The following is a 22,509-nucleotide window of genomic DNA, read 5'->3' as shown; positions in this document are numbered from 1 at the left end:
TTGCAATGGTCAAGAGGGATAGTTCAACATTGTGAGATTTGGGGTCCCAATGAAGTTGTCCAGAGACAGAAAATCCTTTTAACCACAAACCTAAATCTGGTTTTGGAGAGAAGGCTTTGGAAAGGTATTCGTGGGCTTGGTTGATGTCGACCAGAGCTGGGCAGTGTTTATCAGCATCTCCCTTCCCATCAGGGCTCTGCTCTTGGTTTTACACAGCCCCAGATGGTACCCTTCACATCAAAGTCATCACAGACTTACATAGTCATCAGGACCATTTTCAACATGCGGTGTTAATGTGTCTTGAAAAAGTGAAGGGCCGCCTTCTAATGGGGCTGCTTCGCATATGCTTGCGTCCACACTTCCAAACAGCCATGGATCCCCATGAACACTTCTTAGGTTTATTCATTCATTCATCAAATGTTTGTTGACACCTACATGTGCTGGGCATGGTTCCAGGCACTTGAGATGCTTCAGGGAACAAAATAGCTAAAAATCTATTTTTGTGGTGGGAAAGACAGACAAAAACCGACATAGGAAATAGAACAAATAAGTACCTTTTGTTGTAGTGTGATAAATACTATGAATGAAGAACAGAGTCGGGTCCGCAGCAGGAGGATCGGGGGTGTGGTGGTGAGGACAGGCTGCACCTTTCCACCAGGCTAGGTCTGACCAAGAAGGTGACATTGAGTAGTTGGTTCGTTCAGCCAATGTGTATTTGTAGAACTGTTATGACAACCCTTTCATTCCTTCACTCAATAAATATTAATCGAGGGCATGCTGTGTACCAGACAGCATGCTGGGAGCTTAACTAACCTTCTCTCATTGAATCTCACAAAAATCTCATGAAGTAAGTACTAATATTTCTCCCATTTTGTAAATGAGCAATTTGAGTCCCAGAGAGGCAAAGTGAGCTGCCCAAGGTCACACAGCCAGGGAGCGGCAGAACCTGGTTCTGAATCCAGGTCTGAGAACCTCCCAAATGCACACTTCCTACCACTTAAATATACTAAAAAAAAATAATCACACGAATTAAATGATTGCGATGTGACTGTGGCTATGAAAGAAGAGTACAAGGGGCTTTGAGGCGCTGTCACTGGACCTGGGGAAATATAAAGAAAAATAAAATAGTTCCTGTGTATGGACTGGCTGTTGCTATGTAACAAACCACCCCCAAAATCAGTGGCTTAAAACAGCAGCAGTGTTATTTCCCACAATTCTTGCGTTGATTGGGCTCAGCTGGCTGGGTTTTTTTTGCTTCTCCTGGTGATGCCTGGGGCCACCATGCTCTCACATTCAGCTGACGTGTCCGAGAGAGCCATATACCCTCTCATCTGGCAGTTGGTGCTGCTCTAGGCTGGGCACGTTACTTCTCCCCCACATGAGCCTCTCTTCCTCCAGGTGTCTAGTCCGCTTCCTTACAGCAGGGCGGCTGGGTTCCAAGAAAATGAAGACAGAAACTACCAGTTCTCTTAAGGCCTGAGCTTGGAAGTTCCAAAACATCACTCTGCCACATGTTATTGTTGGTCAGAGTAAGTCACAAGGCCAGTCCAGATTCAAGGGGAAGGGAAAGAGACCCCACCACCAGATAGAAGAAACAGCATCTACATACAAGATTTGAGGAATTCTTAGCAGCCATATTTGAAGGCATCCTACCACATTCTCTGTCTTAAAAACTTCTTACAAGTTTCCAGAGTAGCTGGAATGCAGTGTTCCCACGGATTTCTCATTGGAAGGAACTTTTGTCTGGGGCTGCACCTATCCTTTTCCTCAGTTTCTTTTCCTAAACACCTACATAAGAAATGGAATTATTGTCGGACCAAGAGAACTTCTGTCAGAAAATTGGTAGGTAGGACCCTGTCTTTGAGAGTTTTGTTTGACATCAGTGGTGTATGAGGGTTTGGGAATAGCATTGGGGTGTATGCTCAGCTGCTGTAATAAAGACCAAAATTAAAAATGGTTCAACAGGATAGCAGTTTATATCTCTCCTACATAACAGTCTGGGTGTAAGCAACTCTGCAGAGTTTGACACCCAGACCCCTTCCCTCTTGTTGCTCCGCAGTCCCTAGTTGCTCTCCTATTCCACATGACCCAGGATGGCTCACACCAAGCTTAGCCCAGCCAGAGGGAAGGGGGACGAGTGGAACAATAGGGCCACACCTTCTTTTTAAGAGCACAACATAGGTGTTGCACATCACACTTCTACTCATGTGATGTTGGCCAGCTCTTAGGCACTTGGCCACACCTAGCTGCAGGGGAAGTTGGGAGACGTCAGGACAGCCCTGGGCCCCGCTCAAGCTTACAAGCTTTGTCCCTATGAGAGAGAAGGAAGGGATAAACATTGGGGGCTGTCATCAGGCTCTGACACCTGGGGCTGATGAGGGGAACCAGCATGTGGATATGCCCAAGGACGACAGTGACTTGAGTCTGTCATCATCTCTGCACAGAGCAGTCGTCTACGGCTGCCCGCTGGAATTCCCAGCCCTCTCTTGGTATAAACGTCCAGTGTGTGAGCTTTGATGGAAGGCTGGTGTTGTGGGTGGATGGGATCCAAGCCCTCCCAGCCAAGTGTGGAGTTAGTGCTGATCTGCTTTTTCTGGACCAGTCATTTCATCTGCTCCAAATGTGTCACCAAGTGGCTGCAGCCACAAACAGCCCAGCCCAGGGCCAGCCCTGGGCCAGGTTTATAAATGTGTGACTGCTTAAGTGCAGACTGGTAAGGCTTCAGTTCAAGAGTTCAGCAGCGGGCTTCCCTGGTGGCGCAGTGGTTAAGAATCCACCTGCCAATACAGGGGACAGGGGTTCGAGCCCTGGTCTGGGAAGATCCCACGTGCCGCAGAGCAACTCAGCCTGTGTGCCACAACTACTGAGCCTGCACTCTCGAGCCCGCAAGCCACAACTACTGAGCCCACATGCCATGACTACTGAAGCCTGCGTGCCTAGAGCCCGTGCTCCACAGCAAGAGAAGCCACTGCATTGAGAAGGCTGCATACTGCAACGAAGAGTAGCCTCTGCTTGCTGCAACTAGAGAAAGTCTGCACACCGCAACAAAGACCCAACGCAGCCAAAAATAAATAAATAAATTTAATTTAAAAAAAAAAGGTTCAGCAGCTTGGTGTGTTCCTCGAGGAAGCTCCGACAGATTTGAGCTGCCACATGGAAATACAGAACAAGCACAGGCTCCTAGTGGAGCTAGCTTGCCACTTACCAGCTGTGCAACCTTAAATCTGTTAACTAACTTCTCTGAGCTTCACTTTCCTTACTTTTGAGATGGTCACCGTGGGGTATGATATCTACTTCCTCCAGGTTATTGTGAAGACAAAACTTAGATAACATTGGGGTAACTTGTCCATTTCTCTAAAATTTTGTCTATTTTGTATATTTCTCAAAGAATATGATTTTTCTGTTTTTGAAGCTTAAATGTTCTATTTAATCCGCTTGAATATCCACTTAGACTGTAAGATTCTTAAGGGTGGGGCTGTGTCTTATTCCTCATTTTATCCTCAGTGAGTAATTACAAGGTGTGCATTCATGGATGAATGAATGATATGAGGCTTCTGGTCCAGGGGCAGCAAACACAAATGGCCATAGGAAGAGGGCAGGTCACACAAGTGAGTAAAGTGGACTGAGCCGAAGAGAAATTGGGTGACCTCTGCTGCAGTTTTCTCTCTCTTATTTTTGTTAGAGACACGAGTACTATGTTAGTGTCCCATCGGTGCTACAACAAATTATCACAAACTTAGTGGCTTAAAACAACACAGGGACTTCCCTGGTGGCTCAGTGGTTAAGAATCCTCCTGCCAATGCAGGGGACACGGGTTCGATCCCTGGTCCAGGAAGGTCCCACATGCCGCAGAGCAGCTAAGCCCATGAGCCACAACTACCAAGCCTGTGCTCTAGAGCCCGCGAGCCACAGCTACTGAGCCTGCGTGCCTAGAGCCCACGCTCCGCGACGAGAAGCCACCGCAATGAGAAGCCCGCGCACCGCAACGAAGGGTAGCCCCCGCTCTCCGCAACTAGAGAAAGCCCACGCTCAGCAGCGAAGACCCAATGCAGCCAAAAAATAAGTAAATAAATTTTAAAAAGAAAAAAAAACAACACAAATTCGTTATCTTTTTGTCTGGAAGGTCAGAATTTTTAAATCCTCCTGGAGGCTCCAGGGGAGAAAACATTCCGTTGCCTTTTCCAGCTTCTAGAGGCTGCTCACGTTCCTTGGCTGGTGCCTCCTTACTCCATCTTCAAATTATATCCCTTCAACCTCTGCTTCCATTGTTTTACCTCCTCCCTCACTCAGACCTTCCTGTCTCCCTCTCATTAAGACCCTTGTGATTACATTGGGCTCACTTGGCTAATCCAGGATCATCTCTGCATCTCAAGATCCTACATCACATCGGAAAAGTCCCTTTTGCCACGTCAAGTAACTTATTCACAGGTTCTGAGGCTTAGGACATAGACATCTTTGGGGGCCATTATTCAACCAACCACAGATACATAGAAACTTCTTTTTTTTAACTGTAGGAAAGATATCAAGCCAAGGATGATAGGATTTATCCTTAGTGGTAGGGAGGCAATAGGGAGGGGAGGGGAGTGTGGTTCCATGGAGAACACACACTCCATCTAAAAGGGGCAGACACTACTCATTTGTAGTGTGAGACTGCATGGCAGAAAGTAGACCCATTTTTTTCAGAACCTCCCTCGCTTTTTTGCTGAAACAGAAGTGCAAAATCTGGATTTTTATATGAAATTACTAACTTGTGTTAGTTTTAAAAATATTATGCAGCAGTTGTCTGGCACATATTATGAAATGTCCAGGTTGATAAGCTGACAGAGGACACTGAATTGCTGTACTTGTTTCACCCCATTCTCTCCCAACAAAAGAGAAATAGCAGAAGTGAGAACGATAAGATTAATGATACTAACAGTGAATGACATTTGTTCCATCATTTCTGTACCAGATCCAGTTCTCAACACAGTGCATGTATTAATTCATTTAATATTCATGATCACCCTGTAAGGTGGGTATTATCTTCAATACCCATTTTACAGATGGAGGAATTGAGGCACAGAGGAGTTACTTAATTTGCACAGGGTCACCTAGCCAGTAAGTAGCAGATTCAAACTCTTGTCAGAATCTGTTCTTTTTCTTTTTTTAACTTTTTCTTTTAAAGTGACTTTAGACTTACAGAAAAGTTGCAAAAATAGGACAGAGTTCCCGTGTACCCTTCACCCAGCTTCCCCTAATGTGAGTCTTCCAGAACCACAGTTCAGTGATCAAAACCAGGAGATTAACAGGGGCACCGTGCTTTTGGGTGCACTACCGACCTTATTTGAAATTTACCAGTTTTTCCACAAACGGCTGTTTTCTGTTCCAGGATCCCACATCGCATTTAGTTATTTGGTCTCTCCTGGTCCCCAATCTGCAACAGACCTCCAGTCTTTCATGGCCTTGATATGTTGATGAATACCCATCAGGCATTTTTGTCAAATGTCCCTCAATTGGGTTTGTCTGATGTTTTCTCAAGGTTCGATTGCTGTTGTGCACTTGGGATAAGGAGACCACACGCGTGATGTTGTACCCTTAGTGCATCTTATCAGGGCTTCAGGATATCAGTCTTTCTTATTACCCATGATGTTAACTTTGATCAGCAGAGTCCATGACCTATAACCCTTTGGTTTAAATGCTTTCCTTGTGTAGAGAGAAGGGAAAATATAAAATAAACACAAAATATGCATCAGGACTCGTCAGCAGGCCTCATCCATCCCTTGGGCTGACCGAATACATAGGGTGTGGTTTGTGTGTGTGAACGCCCCCTCTGAGTTTTAAGACAGACTTAAAAACACCCACTAGTGATGGCGGGAGTGGGATAGAATGACACCCAAGTTCTGGGACTTTGGAAATCATTGAAGCTACAAAGATTGGAAGTGCTGTCCAGAGAAGGGGAAATAAATCCAGCAGAGATGAAAGCCAAGGTCCGCAGCTGCTCGGACCATCAAATCTTTAAAAGCCACGTGAGGTTTTAGGGCAAGGAGTGAATTATGGCTCTTAGGACCCAGGACAGGTTGGCTTTGATCTAAAAGTGGGAGACCTCTTAAGGAAAGCTGTGGCCTTTGCATAAGGTATTCCCACATCCTCCTGGGGTACCTTAGATGGACCCACTTGGAATTTACAGGTCTGCGGAAGGAACCTTATTCCTAACGGTAAACACTTAAGAGAGGCAGCTTTGTAAGCAGGGGAGCGGAGCATTCAGAGAAAGCAAGCCCAGTACTTCTGTAAAGGGTACCTGAGAAGGATGCACCGTTTTACGAGGCTCTTTGCCCCGTCAAGTCGGACAGATGTAGGATTTGTGAGCTTATGAGGCGTTCGAGGATTGCCGTGGGAGGTCGTTTTGGGGAGCACTTGACCTCTCTATTTGAAAAAGTATCAATTTGGAGGAGGTTGTCTTTACTGCCAGGAAACTTTAGACCAGAGGCCGTACTGTGGCTTTTGGATGGCCACCCTGTCACGAACCAGATGTTGGCCTCTGTTTGCCCCAGGGCGAGCCCCTGGCCTCCAGCAGACTTTCCCCTGCTTGCTGAGTGCTGGCTGCCAGGGGTTTATAAACACGCGTGCTGCGGGGCTTCGCCATGGCAGCCTGGCCACAGCGCGTGCGGCTGGCATCACAAAACACGATCAAAACAGCCCAGCAGGCAGCCATCTGCTGTCGGGGAATCAGAGCCCTGTGTAACAGGTACAACTGGAAGGAAGAGGGGCATTTTTAGCTACGTGGAATCAATCACCCACTAAAACTATTAATGAACCTTCCAGGGGGGATGGAAGTTCCAGCAAGTTGGAGGTAGGAGAACGTTGAGGTGGAGAACAGCAGGCTCCAGAGTCAGACAGTCCTGGGTTTGAGTCCCAGCTCTGCCACTTATAATCTCTTGAGTTATAAACTGTGAGTAGCTCCACCTCTCTGGGCTTGGCTCTCTCACCTCCCGCAAGTCTTTACTAAAATGCAGAGCCTCCCCTGACCACCCACCCTGTACCCCAGCGTTCCCTAGTTCCCGTTCTTGCTTTGGCTGTCTCTAGCTCCTGTCACCATCTAACATATTATTTCACATACTTATTCACTTTCAGCCCCTCCTCACTAGGAGGACAGCTCCACGGAGGCAGTGGTTTCCATCATCTTGTCCGTTGCTGTGTCCTTCCTTAGTGCTTAGGGTAGCCTGGCATGTAATAGGTGCTCAGTAAACATTGGTGAAATGATTGAAAAGAGGTCACATAGAGCCTACGTTTTCTGTTCTCCTTGTCAGAAGGGGGATAAACTAGGATAATCACAGTGAGGGACCTAGCATAGTTCCTGGCACATAGTATACGCTCAGTAATCAGAAAGTTATCAGTTTATTCACTTTTTAAATTCATTCAATAAATAACTATTGGGCTTCCCGGGTGGCGCAGTGGTTGAGAGTCCACCTGCCGATGCAGGGGACACGGGTTCGTGCCCCAGTCCGGGAGGATCCCACATGCCGTGGAGCGGCTGGGCCCGTGAGCCATGGCCGCTGAGCCTGCGCGTCCGGAGCCTGTGCTCCGCAACGGGAGAGGCCAAAACAGTGAGAGGCCCGCATACCGCAAAAAAAAATAAAATAAAAAAATAAATAACTATTGAATGTTTGTAATGTGTCACGTAGGGTGCTAGGAGCTAAAAATAGTGCCAAAAACAAAACAGACTTTTTTTTTTCCAAAAATTATTTCCAGAGAGCCCGTCATATACCACCTACTCTTCTAGAAACCGAGCATAATACAGTGAATAAAAGACAAAGTCCCTGCACTCGGGGAGCTTACATCCAAGTGGGAATGAGATGAACAATAAATGTGTGTCTAAAAGCATAAGATGGTTTCAGAGGCTGTCAGTGCTACTGAAAGAAAAAGATCAAAACCAGGGTAATGTGTAAGGTGTGGCTGGAGTGGTGGGTTGGTGGGGACTGCTCTAGCTGGCGTGGTCACGGAATGTCATTTCGGAGCTGGCACCTGACTGAGGAGGCAGCCAGCCATGGGGAGGGGTCAGGGCTTCCAGCTGTGGTCCTTGGTCTGGTAACATCGGCCTCACCTGGAAGAGGGTTAGAAATCTCAGGTCTCACCCAGAACCTGCCGAATCTACTTTTTAACAGGATCTCTAGATGATTCCTGTGCACAGTGACATTTGGGCTACGAGAAGGTATTCCAGGTAGAGGGAGGAGCAAATGCAGACATCCTAAAATGATGTTCTAGATGGCCAGGTGGCTGGAGAGAGGCCAAGCGGGGGTATCCTGGTTTACTAGGGTTGCAGTACAAAGTGCCACAAACTGGGTGGTTTAAAACAACAGAAATTTATTCCCTCACGATTCTGGAGGCCAGAAGTCCAATATCGAGGTGTTTGCAGGTTGGTTCCTTCTGGAGGCTCTGAGGGAGAATCTGTTCCTTGCCCCTCTCCCAGCTTCTGGTGGTGGCCAGCAATCCTTGGCCTTCCTTGGCTTCTTGGAGACTCATCACTCCGGTCTCTGCCTCTGTCTTCACAGGGCCTTTTTCCCCTCTGCAGGTCTGTGTCCAAATTTCTCTCTTCTCATGAGGACACCAGTCATTGGATCAGGGCCCACCCTAATCCAGGATGACCTCATCTTAGCTTGATTACATTTGCAAAGACCCTGTTTCCAAATAAGGGCACATTCATAGGTCCTGGGGCTAGGACTTGAATCGGTCTTTTTGGGGGACACAATTCAACCCACAACAGGGCAGAAAGGTGGAGCGCAGTAAGGTCAAAGAGGCAGGTCACAGAAGGCCTGTGGACATGGTGGAAGGTTATAAATACAAGGGGAGGGCTTCCCTGGTGGTGCAGTGGTTGGGAGTCTGCCTGCCGATGTAGGGGACACGGGTTCGTGCCCCGGTCCGGGAGGATCCCACATGCCGCAGAGCGGCTGGGCCCATGAGCCATGGCCGCTGGGCCTGCGCGTCCGGAGCCTGTGCTCTGCAACGGAAGAGGCCACAAGAGTGAGGGGCCCGCGTACCGCAAAAAAAAAAAAAAAAAAAAAAAAGGGGAAGCCAGGGAGGCTGTACTGATCTGGAAAAGAGCAGCTTTGAGGATAAGGAATTGAACCAGGGTCAGGGTGGATGCAGGAAAATCAGTGAAGAAACTACACATACCCTGGGCAAAGAGATGATAGAGGCATGGAGGTGGTGGTGGTGAAGATGGAGAAAAATGGATAGACTTGCAGGGTATTCTAGAGGTCCTATTCACAGAAATTAGTGTTGGTATTTAGATCTATGAGAGGGGGAGAGCATCAAAGGTGATGATTCAGTCATTCATCTGTTCTTTCAACAGACATTTTTTACATACCTAGTCATTGAAAAATGGGTATGTTATCTCTTTTTGGAGGAGGGCAGTCATGTAAATGCCAAGTACCCTCATGGTGACCAAGTGACTGCAGCAGCTCCAGCCTTTTTACCGTACAGCATCTTGAGATTCCTTGTCATTTGGACCTGCTTAGTTCAGATGCACTCCCCTAAAGCAATCATTGTGCTCAGGGGAATGTGATGCACTGATTGGTCCAAGCTGGGTCGCATACTCCGTTCCTGCCAAATTTCCGCCAGGGCAATATAAGGCATGTCTAACCTTAGTGCCTTCCCTAGGCACTTGATATCTGTGAAAATTTCTCTCCCACAATATAACGTGTTTCAGAATCTCTGATCTTTATGGGTTACCATTCTCAAGAATCTCTCCAGAGATACTTGGCAGTAAGGATAATGCGTTTGGTCTTGGGATCCATTGTGACCCCCTGATCTGTTTCCACCACCCTGAGTGTAGAAGTCACCCAGTCAGTCCTTTCCCGTGTTGTACCAGATCATGCCACTCCCCTGCTTGAAAGCCCCTCTGGGGTTTCCCGTTGCAATCAGAAATAAATGCCAGTGCCTTGCTGTAACTACCCCCTGCCAAGCCTAGCCTGATTCAGCCCCTGAAGACCCTTTCTGACCTCATCGTGCAGACTGCCCCCCAGTCCTCTCCATTTCACTCACACTGGCTTTCTTTTTGTTCTTCCTACCTCAGGGCCTTTACATTTTGCTGTTGCCCCCAACCCGGAGAGCTCTTTCCCCAGCCCTTCACGTGGCTGGCTCTTTCTCATCCATTTAGCTTCTGCTCAACTGCCACCTCCTCTAAGAGGCCCTCCAGCTTTATCAGTCTTCTACTGAAATGAACAAATATCAACGTTGTGTCTAGTGTGTGCTCAGAACAGCCTCACGATTCTGCATCTTTTTGCCATTTGTCACCTAGCACTGCCTGTTGGACATCTTCCCACACCGGCACATGTGGATCTGTACGTGATCGCTTTCTCCTCATAGCATCATCACCCTTCTTGGCCCCCTTCTCCCCCATCTCTGCTCCGGCATTATTTTGACTCGTGTGGCAGAGACGCAGTGACAGGACAGCCTATCTGAAATGGCATTCTCAGGAATGTGGATTGTTTTATTACCAGTTAAATATGCTTTATGCTACCTGTGAATGAGGCCACTGTGACATTTAGCAACTGATTTGATTAAACACAGATGTGGGCTGGACTCCATGTGGAGCAAAGATGCAGGAGGACAGGCGCTGGGGGCGTGTTTGGATTTTTTAAGATGGCAGAATGGGCTAGCCGACTCAGCATCAGCAGGATGGACATGGGAGCCTCCCTTCCTGGCATATGGATCAAGTGTGGGTCTCAGAGCTGAGAGCTCGATCTGGGTCCCCCCCAAAATCCTTTGTTTTCATTTGGGATCTGCTGTTCGGCCCTATCCAAATTGTTTTGTTTTGTTTTGTTTTTAACTTTCCTTGGATGTTTTTATTCCCCTGAATATTTTTTAAATGGTGGATCAGTGAAATACTAGCATTGTTGATAACCTCCGGCGGTGACTATGAACATGCAGAGAGTAATAATCCCAGCTACCATTTATTGAACACTTACTCTGTGCTGGGCTCTGCCTTTCATAAGCCTTATCTCACAGAATCCTCATAATAAATCAATTAAACTGTGCTCAGTTCCGTTTTACAGATGAGGAAACTTGAGGTTTAGAAATTTCAACCACTCTTCCATAGTCACCAGGGCAAATATCAATTACATATGGATTTGCCATTGTCGTCCACCCCTTCCAGGCTCTTAGATCCAAGAAGACGGGACCCAGCTCTTTCTCAAGATAGAAATCTTGGCACATACGAGGCACTGAGCAAACATTTATTGAATGAATGAATGAATGCCTGGATGCATGAACACAGTAGGTAAAGGGCGGGGCCAGGGCTTGCCAGGTCTTTGCCTTCACCACTTTGGATTCTGGGCAAAGAAAAGAAGCAGAAAATTGACCTATGAAGAGCTGTGGTTTGTCCCTTTTTGGAACCTGGGCCATGGCTGGGGTACTTGAGCAGGTGGGTTTTTGCCACGGGCTCACCTCTCTCTACTTGTGGTTCTTCTCTGTTACACATTACCTGCTGACGACTTTTTATATCACCCCCCTCCCCCAATTGCATATCCAGACCTTTTTCACTTGCAGTCCTGGTATGTTTTCTTCAACTTTATTTGAATAATGGCAGCAGTCAGACTTAATTGCTGAACAGGTACCTGTTTTTGAGTGTCACTGTGGACCTAATCAAGTAGGTCCCTTCGTTGTAGGGAAAGAAATTGTAAGATGGATTCCAAAGCAAGTAACGTTGATGAGGGGATGCTTGTTCATTGGGATTATCCGTGAGATTTCCTTTGCTTGGGATGGCATGTCAGACCTATGGGTAACAGTGAAATCAGGATGGCAGTGACCTGTGCTATTTCCACAGCTGCTTGGAAGGCTGGGCTGCACACAGGCTGGGAGCCTGGGCTTTGGAGTCAGGCTGACCTGGGCTTGAACCCCGCTCTGTCACTTCCTAATAGGACCTCCTTCTTAGGGTTGTGATGGAAATTTTTAAAGATAATGCATGTAAAATGACCAGCCCTGGGGAAGGTCATAAGTGCTCAATAAATGGAGGCCATTATTATTATTAGTCCAGCTGCTAACGTCAGTAACTGAAGTTTCTAAGGGCTTAGATTAAGTTAAAGCTGAGCTTGGCCCAGGAGAGGGAGGAGAGGTTTTCATTGGTGACTGTCACCATCTCCTTAAAAAGGAAACCCAGAAGGCAACAAGCGCAAGAAGGGATGTGCAGAGTCACCAGTAATCAGAGACATGTGAATTAAAGACAATAAATGAGATAACATGTTGGTCCTAGTAGGGTAGCAAAGATTAGCAAGTGGGATGATGCCAGCTGCTGGTGGGGATGCGGGGGTAGGGGACCCGACGCCACTGCCGGTGGGAAGATGCACCAGGCAACCGCGCCGAGAGCAGTCACTCAGCCCTTAGGGAAACTCGGTCTGTTCGACCTTGGGACCCAGCAGTCCCACTCATGGGGATACATCCCGAGTGAACGCACACACAGGCCACGAGGGAAGAGGTCCAAGGATGTTCACAGCAGCCTTGTTTGTGGTGGGCGGAGATGAAGGTATCCCAGGTCCTCTCCTGGATGGAGGAGGGAGCAGGAGAGATACGGAGAAAGCGCACGAGGGAGGGCTGGGCAGCTGCCAGCCCAACAGGCGAGATGTACCCACAGTCACAAAGGTAAGAACCTAACGCTGGGTGAAAAAAACTGAGAAATGCAACACACAGAATTTACAGAAATTATACCTGCCCACAAAACACTAGTGCACTTTTTGCAAGAACACAGAAACAAAAGGATATGCACAAACACACACCTATGGAGTGACAGAGAGTGACCGGAAACAAATTTTTAAAAAGAGAGGTCTTGGGTGCACTCATGAGGAAAAGGTGCAGTGAACTTGAATGAACTCATCAGCACCTGACCTTTTGCAGGATGGCAAAAGAGGATGCTGTCCACACAGGTTCTCTGACGTTGGTGGAGGCATGGTTCCAGGGACATAAAGAATTCCTCGGTTCCTTGTATAGTAGATATAAATCTCAGTCTGCAAGCTTAAGGGGCTTAAAAACTAGAACTGACTTTATTTTCAGCATGTCAACAGGATTTGTATTTTGAGCCACCATCCCCCTGGGCTGGTAAGAAAGTTTTATCTTAGTGTTTCAGGGCTTTCCCCAAACTCTCCAGAATTTTGACCATGGTTCCAGAATCTTGCCTAGTGCCAGTGTGTTGTGGGAGCAGGGTCCCATCCCATCTTCCATCACTGGGGCCCAGGCTGCTGCTGGGTCATCCACTGTCTTGGTCCATGTGGCCCTTTTGGGTCTGGGGCTCTTCATCCCTGTGTCTTTGCCACATCGTGGGCACAGGAATCTTTTATTGCTCTGTCTTCCTAGACCAGAGATCACAAACTGAAAACCCATAGGCCTCACCCACCCTGCAATCATGTTTTTGTTTGTTTAATTTTGTTTTGTTTTTGTTTTGTCCAACTACTTTGTTGCCTACATTTAAAAATTGGGACATTTTATATACAAATCCAGATTTCTGACTTGTTTGGAAAAATAAGAAGCCCTGGCTACATTCGACTCACATTTCTAGGTGACAAGGGTCAGCTGGAGCTAAGTAGTATTGTATCAGTTAGGAATGCTTTGGGCTGCAAGGAACAAAAAGCCCAACTCCCAGCAGCTTAAACCATAATGGTACTTACTGTGTGTTTAACAAGTCTAGACCCCCGAGGTTGTTTGTCAGCTCGATTTTATCTTCAAGGACCAAGTTCTTTTCATCCTTTTACTGCTTCTGCCTTAGCAGGTGGGCTTTTTGCTTTTATGTTTGTGACCTCCTGTTCCAAGATGGCTGCTGTAACTCCAGACGTTACATCCTCACATAATCTAGGGGAGGATCCGGCAGAGGAACAAAAGAAAAGTCTCTCCCAGAAGCCCCCTTGGCCAGAGCTAGATTACATGGCCGTCCTGAAGCTGCCAGGCAGAAAGGAATTGCGAGTGCTTCCTGGGGAACCAAATGGCGTCCGCCACAAACTGCTGCCCTCTTCGATGGAAACTGTGCATTCCAGTTTGCCACGGTCCACGCCACCCCCTCTTGTTCCCCGACACCAGAACTGTGCGTCAGTCACCATTTTTCATCGTGTCTGCACCAGCTCCTCTGGCCTCCTTCCCCCGCTGGGCCTGTAAGGTTTTGCGTGCTGCCGACCTTAGACTCAGCACGCACAGCCACTTCTGATTTGGGGGTCTTGCTGCTTTCTCAGCAGCTGTAGGCGGGTGCAGAGAATAGAATCCCTCTGCTCCACGACTCCCACTCATCCTCATTGTCCTACTCCACTCACTCTTTTCCCTTCCCTCTTGCTCTGCCCTGTTTCTCTAACCAGGAGAATTGCATCTCCCTCCCCCCTCCACCCCACACCTGGAGAAAAGCCTTCTTTCCTTCTATTTCTTACCTACCTCAACCTCATTCTTAGTTGGCCTGCCAAGTGGGGTCAGTCCACAGACTTGTGGCCTGTAATAACATAAATACGGGACTGGAGTGAGAAACTTTCACAGTGGTTCGCTATTGCCCCAACATTCAAGCACGTGATCGTAGACTCGTCTCCTAGCACAGGGTGTAGGGCAGTTTTGGAGCTGTCAAATCACACCATGAGTGGTCACATCTTCTTCCCCGAAAGATTAGGCATTTAAAAACCAGTCCTTTACAGAGAGTTCAAGAAGCATTAGCCTGCATGTCAAATCCTCCCAGACTCTGGAACCTACATGTTGGATCAGAAGAGCTGAGATAACTCATTTCTGCTACATCTTTCTTCTTCTTCTGCCTATGCTGTGCATCCAGTCTCAGGGTCCATGACCCTGGTGTGACCATCTGGGAGGAGAAGTCCCAAAGTGTATCAGAGCGTGGCCCTGACACACCTTCCCCCTCTGATCCCGGATTTGCTTTCCACCTCTCACTTGTGATGGCATGGTGCGAGCTACCCGGTGGAGGAAGGAAGAGTGGAATTAAAGCATCCACGTCAGACACACCACAGGAGCGATTTCTCAGTGTGAAAGTTGAGGAGAAACACCCAGAAAGTTCACACCTCTCCGCATTTTCTTTTGTATCTCTCCATTAAACATATCCCTATAGATACGATTTCTGATTGTCTAATCCACCATGTAGAATCTGCTCTGGAATGTCACAGGCCACTCCGAAGTGCCCTCTCGATTGCACGTCTGGTGCCAGGTTTGCGGGTAAGTCTCCCGTATCACAGGCAGGCACCAGCTCTTTTATGCAGTTAATTTGGGCAAACAAGAAGGCTCAGTATCGTGTGCAAGAACCACACCATAAGCATGTTCGCTTCCCAATTTACACAGAGTGTAATTAAGGGAACCCAGTTCTCCTCTTGACAACTGTAATAAAGGAAGGACGGATCTTTTTGAACTGACAACATTTGAAAGATCCCAAATCTCACCCATATCGGAAGCGGCCCCTGCGTGTGAGAGCTGTGTGATGATCTCAGAAAGCGGTGTGTGTTGCCTGGGGGGCGGGACCAGCTTGTCTGACCTTTGTTCAGAAGAACCTTCTGCGGAGAATCTTGGCAGCCTGGTTATGATGGAGCCATAATACTGCCAACAAAGGGAAAGAAAACATGAAAAGGGAACACGAGGTTGGTCCCAAGGAGGGTAGGGACAAGAATTTCTCCCTGAAATCGGGGTGGGTAGAAGGAACGAGACTCAGCTATCACCTCTTCTCTCGGGGCTCGAGGTGGGGCGTGTCCAGGGCTGTGGCCGAGGCGGGTGTCATCATGTTTCGGGGCCCCTCTGTACCCTTCCTTCCTTTACTGCTGCCTGGGAGATGGGCTGTAGAGACAATATTGGGAGGTAGCAGAAGCAGCAGTTTTGTTTTGTTTTTAACTGAGATAGAATTCACATAACTTAGAATTAAACCATTGACCATGTTAAAGCATACAGTTCAGTGGTGTTTAGTGCATTCACAATGTTGGGCAACCACCACCTCTATCTAATTCCAAGACATTTTCCTCACCCCAAAAGGAAACCCCATACCCATTAAGCTCTCAATCCCAATTCCCCCTTCCCCACAAGCCGCTGGCAACCACTAATCTCTCTGTATCGATGGATTTGCCTATTCTGGACATTTCATATAAATCAGATCGTAGAATACGTGGCCTTTGGTGTATGGCTTCTTCCACTTAGCATAATGTTTTTGAGATTCATCCATGTTTTAGCATATACTTCATTCCTTTTTATAGCTGAATAATAGTCCATTGAGTAGATATGCCACATTTTGTTTATTCTTTCATCAGTTGATGGACATTGGGTTGTTTCCACCTTTTGGCAATTGAGAATAGTGCTGCTGTGAACGTTTGTGAACAAGTTTTTGTTTGAGCACCTGTTTTCAGGTTTTTTTGGGCACATACCCAGGAGTGGAATTGCTGGATCATATAGTAATTCTATGTTTAACGGTGTGAGGCATCTTCAGACTTTTCCACAGTGGCTTCACCATTTTATATTCCCACCAATAATGTACGAGGCTTCACATTTCTTCACAACCTCGCCAACTCTCGTTATTTTCTGCTTTGTGGTTTTTTGGGTTTTTTATGGTCAACCTAGTAGATGTGAAGGAGCAGCAGTTTTCAGCTCAGATGTGGTTGGGCAAGCCGTGGAACTCTTCCAACACTGAGTTTCTGTAAACTGAATAACAATTTCTACCATGGAGGGTGAACAGCAGCATTAAACAGGTCACTATATGTAACAGCATCCAATTCTGGGAATGTCTTTACTTGATACAGAGGGCCACCTCGAGGTGCTGTATCACCCAGTACTTCACATACTCTCTGGGGTGAAGGACCAGGGTTTTTTCCTTAATTTAGTGTAAAACACAATAAAAATGAATCACTAGAACATCCATTCTCGATGGGGAAGGTCTGACCCAAAGGGGACAAAAATTGGTTCTCAGGGCGGCAAAAACATCTTCCTCTTTTTGTGTTAAGCACACCTATATGTAAGTATTTAAATATAAATATATATTAAGTATTAAATATATATTAAAATAAACATGGTAAAGTATAAAATATAAACAGATATGTAGTATATCTGTAATATTAAAATTTTATAGAGAGAGGGGAGACTGAAGGAATCTAAAAAGGATGGGGGGAGAAGCGTGGCAATAATGAAAAAAAGATTGAGAAACAATAGAACTTACTTTAAAGATGCAAATTATAAGCCCTGATTTTTTATTATCAGATTCAGCAGACAGTTCTACACACTGGCTCTCAATTTTTGTATTTATCTCATCACCAACTGGTAATTACCAGTTTGTGGGCAGGCCCCAGTCCTCAGTCCACGTTTCAGTAAGGCTGCGCTCATGCATCACTGTGTTTTGATCTGTCTGGAATCATCTCAGCTCCTCGTGTATCTGTTCACTCAGCGGTGTTCCGTCTGTCCTCTCCGAACATGTCAGCCCTTGCTTACTGTACTAGAAAAGTGCCTGACACAGTAATATTTGGTACATCACTTGGAAATGATTGTTGAATGAATGAATGACCATCCACTTAAAAATCGTTTTACTGGGCTTCCCTGGTGGCGCAGTGGTTGAGAGTCCGCCTGCCAATGCAGGGGACACGGGTTCGTGCCCTGGTCCGGGAAGATCCCACATGCCGCAGAGCGGCTGGGCCCGTGAGCCATGGCCGCTGAGCCTGCGTGTCCGGAGCCTGTGCTCCACAATGGGAGAGGCCACAACAGTGAGAGGCTCGCGTACCACAAAAAAAAAAAAAAAAATCGTTTTACTGAGGGACTTCCCTAGTGGTCCAGTGGTTAAGAATCTGCCTTCCGGGCTTCCCTGGTGGCACAGTGGTTGAGAGTCCGCCTGCCCATGCAGGGGACATGGGTTCGTGCCCCGGTCTGGGAAGATCCCACATTCCACGGAGCGGCTGGGCCCGTGGGCCGTGGCTGCTGAGCCTGCGTGTCCGGAGCCTGTGCTCTGCGGCGGGAGAGGCCACAGCAGTGGGAGGCCCGCGTACCACAAAAAGAAAAAAGAATCTGCCTTCCAATGCAGGGGACGCAGGTTCGATCCCTGGTTGGGGAACTAAGATCCCGCTTGCTGCAGGGCAACTAAGCCCATGAGCTCTAGAGCCTACACACCACAGCTGCTGAGCCCGCACGCTCTGGAGCCCATGCACCACACCTAAAGAGAAGACTGTGCACTGTAACAAAGATCCCACATGCCACAACAAAGATCCTGCATGCCACAACTAAGACCCAACACAGCCAAATAAATAAATAAATATTTTAAAGAAAAAAAAATGAAAAAAACAAATATTTCTAAAAAAAAAATTGTTTTACTGAGCCAGGCAGTGAAAGTCTACTTTTACTTAAAACCCAAGAAAACCAGTCAACCAAAGAAAAAGCAGTTCTCTGATATGACACACAAAATTACAATGTCTTCAATAAGAAAGAAGGGCATTTCTTTCTCACCTAAAAGTCCAAACTTATGTGATGGTTCTGGTCTGCAAATGTGGCAGGGGTCCAAGCTCCTATGTCTAGTTGCTCAGCTCTGTGGTCCAAGATAGCTCCATTCCCAGGAAAGGAAGAACCTGCCTCTGCCCTTTAAGGGCACAACCAGGAAGTTGCACACACATTACTTATCCCTCTTCCCTTCTCTAGAACGCATCACATAGCCACACCAGCCACAAGGGAAGCTGGGAAATGTAGTGCTTATTCTAATTGGCCATGTGCGCAGCTTGAAAGCAGAGATTCTATTAATATGAGAGAGAAGGAATGAATGGATTTTGGAGGGGCCCCAGCAGGAGCTGCCACCATCATCACCTTAAGAGAGGATGTTTTCCTCATCTCGTCCTTGCCTTCCCCAGCCCTCACCAGGCCTTCCACCAGCCAGATGGAGGCAAGAGGTCAGCGTTTAATATTGCAGCGCCAGGTGGGTCCATTTGCAAACCGCATGCGTGGCACGAGATTTCTGGGACCATGTGCCCCCTTCCTCAGTGTCCTCTCTGGCATGGGAGGGCTCTCTCACTGCAGGGGTTCTGGGACTGCCCTCAGCACACTGCAGTTTGTCCAGCTGTCCATTCTTCTCATGCCCCTGGGTCATAAAATGAAAACAAACAAGAGGCCATTTTGGAGAAAGAATACCAAGGGACAAGACTGTGGCCTGTTTATTTCCAAACCTGCCTTATATCATTATTCAGAAGGTTGCCATAAAAGATAGAAATCAGGAGAGAAAACACTGCATCCAGAAGGACTTCCTAAGGCAAGCATGTTCCTATGATTTAGCAGGTAGAGTTGCCATGATAACCAGGACCCCAAAAATGACCTTGAATGGAATAGGCTGGCCTAGACTTTCTGCCAGATGTGTCTGGACAGGCCATTGAGGAACGAATGGGATTCCAGCACATCATGCCATACTAGTGTGGACAAATTCTCTGGTTTCTGTGTCTTAGATAGGCCTCCATGTGTTACCGAGTCCAAGCTCACTCTGCTTGCCGCACGACAGACCAATAAATCGGGAGACAAGGTGTTGAGGCAAGCAATAGCGACTTTATTCGGAAAGCTGGCAGAAGGAGAAGATGGCAGACTAGTGTCCCCAAAAACCATCTTATTGAGGTCTGGATGCCAGTTTCTTTTATAGAACAGAGAGAGGGGGAGGAGGTGAGAAAGTAAAGTAAAAAGGCCATTAGGGGCTTCCCTGGTGGTGCAGTGGTTGAGAGTCTGCCTGCCGATGCAGGGGACACGGGTTCGTGCCCCGGTCCGGGAAGATCCAACATGCCACGGAGCGGCTGGGCCTGTGAGCCATGACCACTGAGCCTGCGCGTCCAGAGCCTGTGCTCCGCAACAGGAGAGGCCATAACAGTGAGAGGCCTGTGTACGGCAAAAAAAAAAAAAAAAAAAAAAAAAAAAAGGCCTTTAGTCTTGCAAAATATCTCCTGGCTTGGCCAGCATTGGTGAGGGGATGTTTTAATTTCTTCTTTTCTGCAGCCATTCACAGGTAGGCAGGGTCAGATTGTCTCCCTATGAGCTGAACAAAGACCCTTTAGTTTAGTATTCAGGCAGAGGGGCAGGGTTCCCTGAGGCAGATTATAATAACAAAAGCAACGAAAAGCAAAGGTTAAAGTAAAAGAAACAGATCCAACATGGAGTCAAATTTTGCTCTTCTCTGTTACACATGTAATGAAGATCAGGAGGGGATGCCCAGGTGTGGCGGTATTCCTGGTTCTTGCTCTCTTCACCTGGCTAACTCCTACTCATCCTCCAGAGATTAGTTTAGATGCCATTTCCTCCAGGGAGCCTTCCCTGGCTCCACCCCTCAGCAGCTGGCATTTTGGAACCCTTCCCTGTGCCCCCCAGGCTCCCAGTGAAAGCACTTACTGGCAGCTTACCTCTCCACTGCCTTCCCAGTGCCTGGGACATAATCCCCCTCACCTCTGGATAAGGATATGGTTAGTTTATTTTGTCAATTTAACTTTAGAACCATTTCAATGTTTTATATAATTATAAAACACATTGGAAAAAGTAATTCCTAAAATTTAATAGCAAACTGTTATGAACCTAGTATATTGAGTTACTGGTATAACCTCTTGGAGAAGAGACTTTATTTACCCATACAGTATTTTCACTCTTTTTCTTTTTCTTTCTTCCTTCCTGATGTTTCAAGATTCCTTTTTTTTTTTTTAATTTTTAAAATTTCCTGTCTCTTTCAGGAACTTCCTGTATCCATTATTTCAGGGTAGATCTATAGTGACATGTTCTCTTAGATCTCCTTCATTCTAGAATATATTGATTTCCCTTCATTTCTGAAGGATATAGAATTCTGAGTTGATAACTCTTGAAAAATGTTGTGCCACTTTTCCTAGCCAATAGAAATTGACAAGCTTATTCAAAAATTAATATGTAAATGCCAAGTTTATACTGAGAAGCCAAAACAATCTTGGAAGAGAAAAAGTTAGAGAACTTACACTAGCTGGTTTCAAAACTTGCTATAAAGCTACAGTAATCAAGACAGGATTAAGGACCTACTGTAGAGCACAGGGAACTCTGCTCAATATTCTGTAATAACCTAAGTTATTATTCTGTTCCCCCTTAAGTGGGAAAAGAATTTGAAAAAAAATAGATATGTATGTATGTATAAGTGAATCACTTTGCTGTACTCCTGAAATAACACAACATTGTTAATCAACTGTGCTCCAATATAAAATAAAAATTTTTTAAAAAGACAGGATGGAATTGGTATAGGATAGATATCTCAGTGGAAAAGAATAGAGAGTCCAGAAATAAACTCTCACATCTATTGTCAATTAATTTTTTTAAATTTTATTGAAGTATAGTTGATTTACAATGTGTTAATTTCTGCAGTACAGCAAAGTGACTCAGTTATATATATACATATTCTTTTTCATATTCTTTTCCATTATGGTTTATCACAGGATGTTGAATATAGTTCCCTGTGCTATACAGTAGGGCCTTGTTGTTTATCAATTCTGTATATTGTCAATTAATTTTTGATAAAGGTTTCAAGTAATTCAGTGAGGGAAAGGATAAATTTTTACGGTTGTGTTGGAACAACTGGATAGCCATATGCAAAAAGATTAATTTAGACCCTTACCTCACACTGTACACAAAAATTAACTTACATTATATCATAGACCTAAATGTAAGACCCAAAACTATAAAATTTCTAGAAGAAAACATAAGAAAGAATCTTTATGACCTTGGGTTAGGCAGCAAAAGCAAGATTCATGATAAAAAATTGGTAACTAAAACTTTTGCTTTGCTTTTCAACAGACACCATTAAGAAAATGAAAAGATAAGCTACAGACTCGGAGATAATATTTGTAAATCATCATATGTCTGATAAAGAACTTGTTTCCAGAACATATAAGGAACTCTTACAATTCAGTATTAAGAGGACAAGCCCAACCTTTTTTTTAGTGGGAAAAAGATTTGAATGGACCTTCATCAAAGAAGATGCATGACTGATAAACACATGAAAAGATGCCCAACATGGTTAGTCATTAGAGAAATGCTACTTAAAGCCAAAATGAGATACCACTGCACACCTACTAGAATAGCTATAATCACAAAGACTGAATATACCAAGTGCTGGAAAAGTGGAACTCTCTTCCATTGCTGGTGGGAATATAAAACATACATTGCTGGTAGGAATGTAAAATGGCACTGACACGTTGGAAGACAGCTTGGCCGTTTCTTTTTTTTTTTTTTTTGGCTGTGCCATGCAACTTGTAAGATCTTATTTCCCTGACTGAGGATTGAACCTGGGCCCTCAGCAGTGAAAGTGCGGAGTCCTAACCACTGGACTGCCAGGGAATTCCCTTTTTTGTTTGTTTGGAGGTTTTGTGGGTTTTGTTTTTTTGTTTTGGGGTTTTTTTTTTAGTTTGGCCATTTCTTAAAAAGTGAAATATACTCTTACCACATGACTCCACAGTCTTACTCCTAGGGATCCTCCCAAGAGAAATGGAAACATATATCCACACAGGACTTGTATGCAAATAATTATAGCAGCATTATCCATAATAGCCAAAAATGGGATGTGGTCCACCCATAGCCTGGAAT

The 22,509-nt window shown here is 46.0% G+C and overlaps 1 protein-coding gene across 2 annotated transcripts in view; it reads left to right on the top strand.

Annotated features, from left to right (window-relative positions):
• Nucleotides 1–22,509, top strand: part of EYA2 (EYA transcriptional coactivator and phosphatase 2) — a 183,709-nt gene that overhangs the window by 62,507 nt on the left and 98,693 nt on the right. The window lies entirely within an intron of this gene.

The sequence above is a fragment of the Mesoplodon densirostris genome, chromosome 16 (genome assembly GCF_025265405.1).
Source record: "Mesoplodon densirostris isolate mMesDen1 chromosome 16, mMesDen1 primary haplotype, whole genome shotgun sequence".
In the NCBI taxonomy this organism is placed as follows: domain Eukaryota; kingdom Metazoa; phylum Chordata; class Mammalia; order Artiodactyla; family Ziphiidae; genus Mesoplodon; species Mesoplodon densirostris.
This window is presented reverse-complemented; position numbering and strand designations above follow the sequence as displayed.